This window comes from Miniopterus schreibersii (genome assembly GCF_964146895.1).
Source record: "Miniopterus schreibersii genome assembly, chromosome: 9".
NCBI classification, from domain to species: Eukaryota; Metazoa; Chordata; class Mammalia; order Chiroptera; family Miniopteridae; genus Miniopterus; species Miniopterus schreibersii.
The window spans coordinates 41,678,303-41,686,284 of record NC_138118.1 but is presented as its reverse complement, the minus strand read 5'-3'; the positions used below and the strand labels follow the sequence as shown (position 1 = coordinate 41,686,284).

The 7,982-nt window shown below is 37.3% G+C and overlaps 1 pseudogene across 1 annotated transcript; it reads right to left on the bottom strand.

Moving 5' to 3' along the window:
* Positions 1 to 317: 317 nt before the first annotated feature.
* LOC308561594 (tetraspanin-6 pseudogene) lies at positions 318 to 1,041 on the bottom strand (annotated as a pseudogene). Its single transcript has one exon. The product of its transcript is annotated as a tetraspanin-6 pseudogene (transcript).
* Positions 1,042 to 7,982: the final 6,941 nt, after the last annotated feature.

Sequence of the window (7,982 nt, the reverse complement as noted above, 5' to 3'; positions counted from 1 at the left end):
AATTCACAGTGCCTTTCAAAAGCCCTACATTGAGAAAAACTATAATCAAGATGAACACACATAGTTTGATTTACAATTTACTAGCCCTTCCAGTGTTTCAGAGTGATAAGGAAGTGTCAATGCTCTTATATGATGAGTGGGACAAAAAGTGGACTTATAACATATTGGACAAATGTCTAGATTAAATCAGACTATTGGTGTAGTTTTTCAGTCAATGGGCAACATGAGGCAGTTTTCCAACCAAGCGATCTAGTAGTTCATAAGGTGTAATGTAAATGTCCTTAAAGTTGAAGAGTATTAAGCCCCTGTAATGTTGGTTACACTCTCTCATTATTTGTTATAGAGTTATATGTTATAGAGTAAGAGAGGCAGTAGGTGAGAAAGATTCCAATCAGCTGGAAGCAAGCAACTCCAAAGGAAATTCCAGGAACAAATCCCATTTCTGATTTTATAATGGTCATTACCTTTATAAAACAACCTTCCTTGTTTACTTTATTGGCACCCCTCTGAAGAGAGCAATCTCCAACTTACAGCAGCTCTTGAGAGATTCTTTTTCTAAGTAATAATTAGTAATCTTCCAATCTCTAAAGTTGGTGGCACCACAACAACGTAATGTATTTTGAATCTTGTCTACTGCATTGCTTCTAAAATCTCCCATAACATTATACTGCTTTAAAGCTTTCTCATAATTATTCTTAAAGCTGTTCTTTTTCTCATGTCTGAAAACAAATCCTACAATGGCAGCAAGCAGTTCAACTAAAAAAAGAGTCAGAAACATTGCATACAGTTTTAGCATCCACACAGGAGCTTGGCAGGTAGCAAAACAGCCGAATGTGCTCCAAGAATGATGACAGTGCCAGTGCCAATGAATATGAAGTTGCCTTCTCATTTAAAAGGGAAAAGTAATTCTCCAGGCTCACCTTGCCCCAAATGTCAATGGCAAGAAGGGTAACACCAGTGGATCCAGAAGATCAAAGTGTAGATCAAGAGGGTCCCCTTGAAATAAGTAATGACTGCTTTAGTTGACACTCTCCAAGTCATGACTAGCCCAGGACCCTGCCCACTGCACTCTAAATCAACACCTTTATAATCAATTAATATCTGACAAAGGAGGAAAAAACATACAATGGACTAAAGATAGTGTATTTAATAAATGGTGCTGGGAAATTGGACAGATAGAGGCAAAAAAAAAAAAAAAAAAAAAGAAAGAAACTAGACCACCTTCTTACACCGCACAAAAGAATAAACTAAAACTGGGTTAAATACTTAACTGTTAGACTTTAAACCATAAAAATCCCAGAAGAAAACATAGGCAGTAAAATCTTGGGCTTTTTTCATAGCAATATTTTTTCTGATATATCTCCTCAGGCAAGGGAAACAAAAGAAAAAATAAACAAATGGGACTACATCAAACTAAAGAGTTTTTGCACAGCAAAGGAAACTATCAACAAAATGAAAAGTCAACCCACTGAATGGGAGAACATATTTGCTGATACATCTGCTAAGGGGTTAATATCCAAAATTTGTAAAGAACTCATACAACTGAACACCAAGAAAACAAACAATCCAATTTAAAAATGGGCAGAAGACCTGAATAGACACTTCTTCAAAGAAGACACACAGATGGCCAATAGACATCTGAAAAGATACTCATGTCACTAATCCTCAGAGAAATGCAAATTAAAACCACAATGAGATATCACCTCATACCTGTCAGAATAGAATTGCTATTATCAATAAATCAACAAACAATAAGTGTTGTTGAAGATATGGAGAAAAGGGAACCCCTGTGCACTGCTGGTGGGAATGCTGATTGGTGCAGCTACTGTGGAAAGCAGTACAGAGTTACCTCAAACAATAAAGGAACTGCCTTATGACCCAGCAATTCCTCTTCTGGGAATTTATCCTAAGAAACCTGAAACACTAATTTGAAAGAATTTATGTGCCCCCATGTTCATTACAATGTTATTTACAATAGCCAAGCTATGGAAACAGTCCAAGTGTCCATAAGTAGATGGGTGGATAAAAAAGCTGTCATACATTTACACAATGGAATACAACTCTGCTGTAAAAAGGAAGAAAATGTTATGCTTCTAACAACATGGATGGACCTGGAGAACGTTATGCTAAGTGAAATAAGCCAGTGAGAGAAAGAAAACTGCCATATGATTTCACTCATATGTGGAATTTAATGAACAAACTAAACTACCAAGCAAAATAGAAACAGACTCATAGAGAGCAAGCAGACAGCTCTGGGGGTTGGGGGGGTGGGAGGGTTGAGGGATTGAACAAAAACGAAAAAAAAGAGAGAGAGTTCATGAACATGGACAACAGTGTGGTGATGGGGGAGTAGAGGGGGATGGGTGGAGGTGGAAGAAGGCATAGAGGGGGAAAAAGGTGATGGAAAATACAAAATTAAAAATTAAAAAAAAATACTCTAAATCTTACATCAAGATCTTGCTCTATCATATCTATTTCATTTTATTCTATTTTCCCTTCATCAAGTTGATTCCTTTGTTAAATTGTTTTTCCCTTGTTAATGTTCTAGTTTTATTTCTTTTGGCACAAAAGTTAAATATGCTTATTGTAAAAAAAAAAGTATTACATTTTATGGAAATATACAGAATAAAAATGAAAGCCTCCTTTTACTACCCCAATGTTACTTGTCAACAAACAAAGCTAATCAAGAGGTAGTTAAGATAAAATTTTTGGTTTCATCAATAGACTTAGGAAAGAAGAAAACTATAATAATCTTTTACCTTTTTGTATCTGTTTAAAAATACTGGCCTTTGAAGCTTTTTAAAGGGTTTGGTGGGGACAAGGTGAAAATTCCATTTTTCTTCTGTCTGTCCTTATAGGATGAGCAGACACTGCTATTCCAATTGTTGACAACAGAGGAACTAGAAGCAAATAGTAGCTAAAATGAGCACATCAGATAAGCCTTGCATAGAAGGTTCTCAGAACCAACCACAGCTTGGATAAAATGAGATACCATCTGGTACAATTAGGTATTTAAAAACCTCAGGTTCTCTCTTTTTTCCTCATGATCAACCTTCAGTCCCTCCCCATTCTGGTCTGTGAGACTGAATGGTGGGCTTATCTTACCTCACTTGACATAGATCATTTTCCAGGAACCACTCTGTCTCCTGAGCCCCAGGCACAATCACTTTTAGGAGTGCTCAACTGTTCCCTCAAAACCTCACTGCTCATCTTGCCAAAATTCTCCATAGACCCTCTTAAATAATGCAATTCTTATACTTTGACTATTAGACTGCATTGCAATTGATTTATGTACACATTAAAAGTGTATTATTGTATAGTCTATGAGCATATAATTTAGAATTGATTATGTGATGCTGTGGTCAGTTCTAGAAGAAAAAAACCAACATGCGTAGCCCTGTTATTGCAGCATTGTTCCTATGAGAAAAATCAGATTTGATTCATAATCTTCTGATTTATTATATACCTTTCTAAGTAAGTCAACCCATTGTAATTTTAAGAACTCTTTGTACTAGCATTGCTATTTGTAATCATTGGATGTTTGCTGAATTCATTATGAAGAGATTAAATAGGTTAGTACTGCCAACTTTAATACCATGTAGTCAAAATTTTAGGAACAGGGTGGGAAGAACACATCAATCATGGGCAGTTAGGCATTAAAGGGAAAGAAAAATGACTCCCTTTCTTGAAAAATAAGGAGTTTTCTTGACAAAATTCACTAATACTGATTAATAATTGACTTTTAGTTATTTGCAACTAGTGTTGCATTGCTCTATTTAAAAAAAAAAAAAAAAAAAGGAAAAAGGATTCCCATTAACTTTTCTCTAAAGTTCCAGTAATAGTAAAAAATATTTTACCAGGACACTTATCTGGTCCAAGCTAATGCTGCAAGAAAAGGCAGCCAAGATCAGATGACAGGCTATTGTGAATTTTACATACCTTAGAAACATAATTGCTAGTTCAAAAATTCATTATTTTAAATTTAATTTAAATTAGTTACCAACCCTAAATGTTATTTTCTACTTCTTTGCACATTTACAGAGCTATGAAAAATCTCCAAAGAGTGTTCCATCCATTGGTTTGTCTTTTTTTTCCTCCCCTGTGGAACTTTTCTTTTCAATACACAGCTTATATTACATCTTTAAAATATCACAAATAAGTCTGAGGAATCATCCGGTATCTTGCTGTTTCTGTAGCTGGACAACTTAGATCCTATTTATCAGCCTGCTGACTGGTCCTTTTTTAGAAACAGATAACATCCAAAATTTTTTTGATATCTTTGTTTTTAACTGTCATGGCTTGCTTCTGAATCAAAACAGCTGAATTCAAGTTCAATGTCATTTCCTTCAACAATGAACTCATCTTTCTGGACTTGATATACTGAACAGGCAATGCCTGACCTCATCCAAACCCTGCAGCTGTATTTTTCACTGAAGAAATTTCTGATTTCATGAGAGATTTCTGACTCAAGAGAACCATTCTCCTGAGTAATGATGTTGATGGGGAAGTGAGCATACACAGACCTCATTTCGTAATGGAAGCCCAGTGTAACACCCTTGGTTATGTTCTATACATGACTTCAGCTGGTAGCCAGTTCCTTCCTGTTTCCTCACTATTTGTCAGTCTGGGGCATCTTCTTTTTCTTTCCAAGGAAACTGAGTTATACGTTGATATGATTGAAATCCCTCCTCAGGGTGTCTCTGGGACACTTATCAATAACTGTTCATCCCTCCAGAGTGACGTGGACATTTTCTGGAATGTCAGCTGTCTGATTGCTGAGAATGCTCTTCATCCTTATAGTATATATGGGGGGGGGGGAGTCCTGTGGAACATTTTAAATATTTGCTCTAGGTTTCAGCAGCCTCCTGTCTTTTTGCCATTCATAGGGACCTCAGCCTTGGTTTGGAAGTGTGTGCGTTGGGGGTGGGGGGAAGGGCAGCCAGGCTCCCGTTTTTCTCGGCAAATCCCCGTTTCTAGCAAGGGGAGAGTAGCCCTGGCTCTGCCGACTGCTCTAACTTCCCCAGCATCGCACATAGCCTTTCATTTTGCTCCCCAACCAAAGCAACGTTGTGACACATAAAGATTTGACGCTGTAGTTCCTCTTCCAGAGCATGCTGCTAAGAGAGTGGCTGGGCCCGGCTGGGCAATGCCTGGGGCCCCTGGACCACCTGCCGAGGGTGTTCGTTTTTTTTGTCCTTATCCTTTTTCCTGTTAACTTGAGAAAGTCATTTCCTCATATTCAAGTTCTTAGACTTTTTTCTGTGTGCATAAAGGGATACCCATTGCAAGAGCCTGGTTCATATAACAGAAATCAGCATCTCACTCCTTTGATGTGATTTTCTAAGAAGTTTGCTGGGAACTTTCTCTTATCATCATCGGCTCAGTGTTGACCCGCTGTCTAAGATGTGCCTCCACCTCAGCATTCTCCCAAATCCTATGATAATCCAACTCTTTGTTTTATTTCATAGCTTTGGGAACAAAGACATTGTTTAAAATTCAAAATAAATTATGTAAACAATTACTCATTTATTTTCTTCTTCTTTTTAGCAAGATCCAAGGGATTAGTAATAGATGGTTTTTCTTGAGAAAAATTCATGCCCCTTAGAGGGTCAGGGAATGCTCTTCTTTTCACTTTTCCTGCTGAGGAGACTTCATATGTGGTGGCAATTTGTTTTAGATCATGTGGATACAGACCACCACTCTAGGAAAAGCAGAACAAAATGGAAGGAACCAAGGTTCCTGATGCCATGAAGACTCTGTACCAATAAGATATTCTTAGTTTTGTGTTGAATGATATCATCTTCTATTATGGCCTTATAGCTTTTCCAGGCAAAGAAGTTAGACTCATTAATCCATAGTGCTCAAGGTTTCTCAAAAAAAAATTTTATGATTGAATTTTCAGAAATGAGGAGTTTGTATTAAAACTAGAATCTCTATTAAAACTAGTGACCATTTTCTCCTAATTTTTTTTTTTTGCCATGGCCACAGTTTTAAATCATTCCTATAGTGCATATGAACTTGTAAAATCCAGTATTCTCACTTTTGGTTTGGGAAATACTGTATCGTTACTGAGCCAGATAGCTTTGGGATGCAAGTAACGGAAACCCCAATAGATTTTAATATATATTAAAGAAAAGTAATGGCTTCAGTTAAGACTTGGTCTGGCTCCATTCTTTTGAGAATTTCTTGGCTCTGCTGGCCTTAGTAATCTCTATCAACAGGTTAGATTTTTCTTATGGACTACTCAATTCCAAAAGAATTTTCAGCTGAATCCATGATGGTTCAGCTAAAGTCTACCTTTATGAGCTCCCTTGCAGCTGGGTGTGATCACATGACCAGATCTGGTTAATAGGATATGAGCAGAAGAGATGTATTTCTGAGTCTTGTTCTTAGAAAGATGAAGTATACATTCTTTCAACTTTTTCGTCCTTCCCCTTGAATAGACTTGGGATGTGGTAATTAAACAGGTAAAGGTAACTCTTCTGAAGACAAAACCATCTTGAACCCTACAAATTAAGGCAGAACAAGAAGAAAGGATTCTGGGTCTCTGACATTATGAAACTGCCACGACAGCCTTGAACATCTGATGCCTTAATTGTAACGTAGGGGAAAATATACTCCTGTTTTATTTAAACCACTATTATTCTGGATCTCTACAGAGCAGCCAACTTGGACCTATGGGGCTCCAGAGACACTTTTAGTGGATCTCTGAGGTCAAGTCTTATGTTTATTGATTTCAGAGAGAGAGGAAAGGAGAGAGAGAGAGAGAGAAAAACATTGATGTGAGAGAAACATTGACTGGTTGCCTCCCATACATCCCCTGACTGGGGACTGAACCTGCAACCTAGGTATGTGCCATGATCGGGAATTGAGCCCGAAACCTTTTGGTGTATGGGATGACACTCCAACCAACTGAGCCACTCATCCAAGGCTGTTGTGTCTATTTTTATAATAGTACTTTTGTAGGTTGAATAACAGCCCACCAAAGATGTCCACATTTTAATTCTTGGAACTGGTGAATATATTACTTTATATGGCAAAAGGAAGTATGCAAATGTGATTAAGTTAAGGATCTTGAGATAGGGAGATTACTTTGGATTATCTGAGTGGGCCCAGTGTAATCACAGGGTCCTTATAAGAGGGAAACAGGAGAGCAGGGTCAGAGAAAAAGCTGTGATAATACTGCATTGTTGGCTTTGCAGGTGGAGGAGGGGGCCATAGTCAATGAAAGTGGGCAGCCTCTAGAAGCTGGCAAAAACAAGGGAATGGATTTTCCACTAGAGCCTCAAGAAGCAACCATCCCTCCTAACACCTTGATTTTAGCTTAGTGAGCCTGATTTTGGACTTCTGACCTGAGAACTGTAAGATAAAATTTATGTAGTTTAAGCCACTAAGCTTAATTTATTACAGCAACAATAGGAGCCCTGGCCGGTGTGTCTCAGTTGGTTGAGTGTCATCCCCTGCACAGAAAGGTTCGATTCCTGGTCAGAGCACATACACAGGTTGTGGTACCAATCCTGGGTTGGGGCATATGAGGGAGGCAACTGATCAATGTTTCACTCTCACACTGATGTTTCTCTTTCTCCCTCTCTGTTTCTCTCTCTATTAAAAAAAAAATCAATAAAAATATAGGAAACTAATACAAATACTTAGATGTTATTTTTTTTTCACTCTCATTCTCTCCCAAGCATACTGTGGTTTTCCAGAGATTAGATGATGTGTTATCACAACAGATTGAATGCATCGAATATGAGACTCCAGCTTTTATTAAGATAGATATTAAGAGTTTTGCAAAAATATAAAAGCAATACTACTTTTCTCACAAATATTTTTTGTTTGTGTTGGAAAATTGTTATTTTTTTCATTTAAAACTGTGTTATTTATATTAACCTGTAAGAGGTCTTTTTCTTTTTTCAAATGAATGAACAATTTTTAAATTGCTTTAATTTCTAATACAATGAATATCAATAAATGTAACCCAC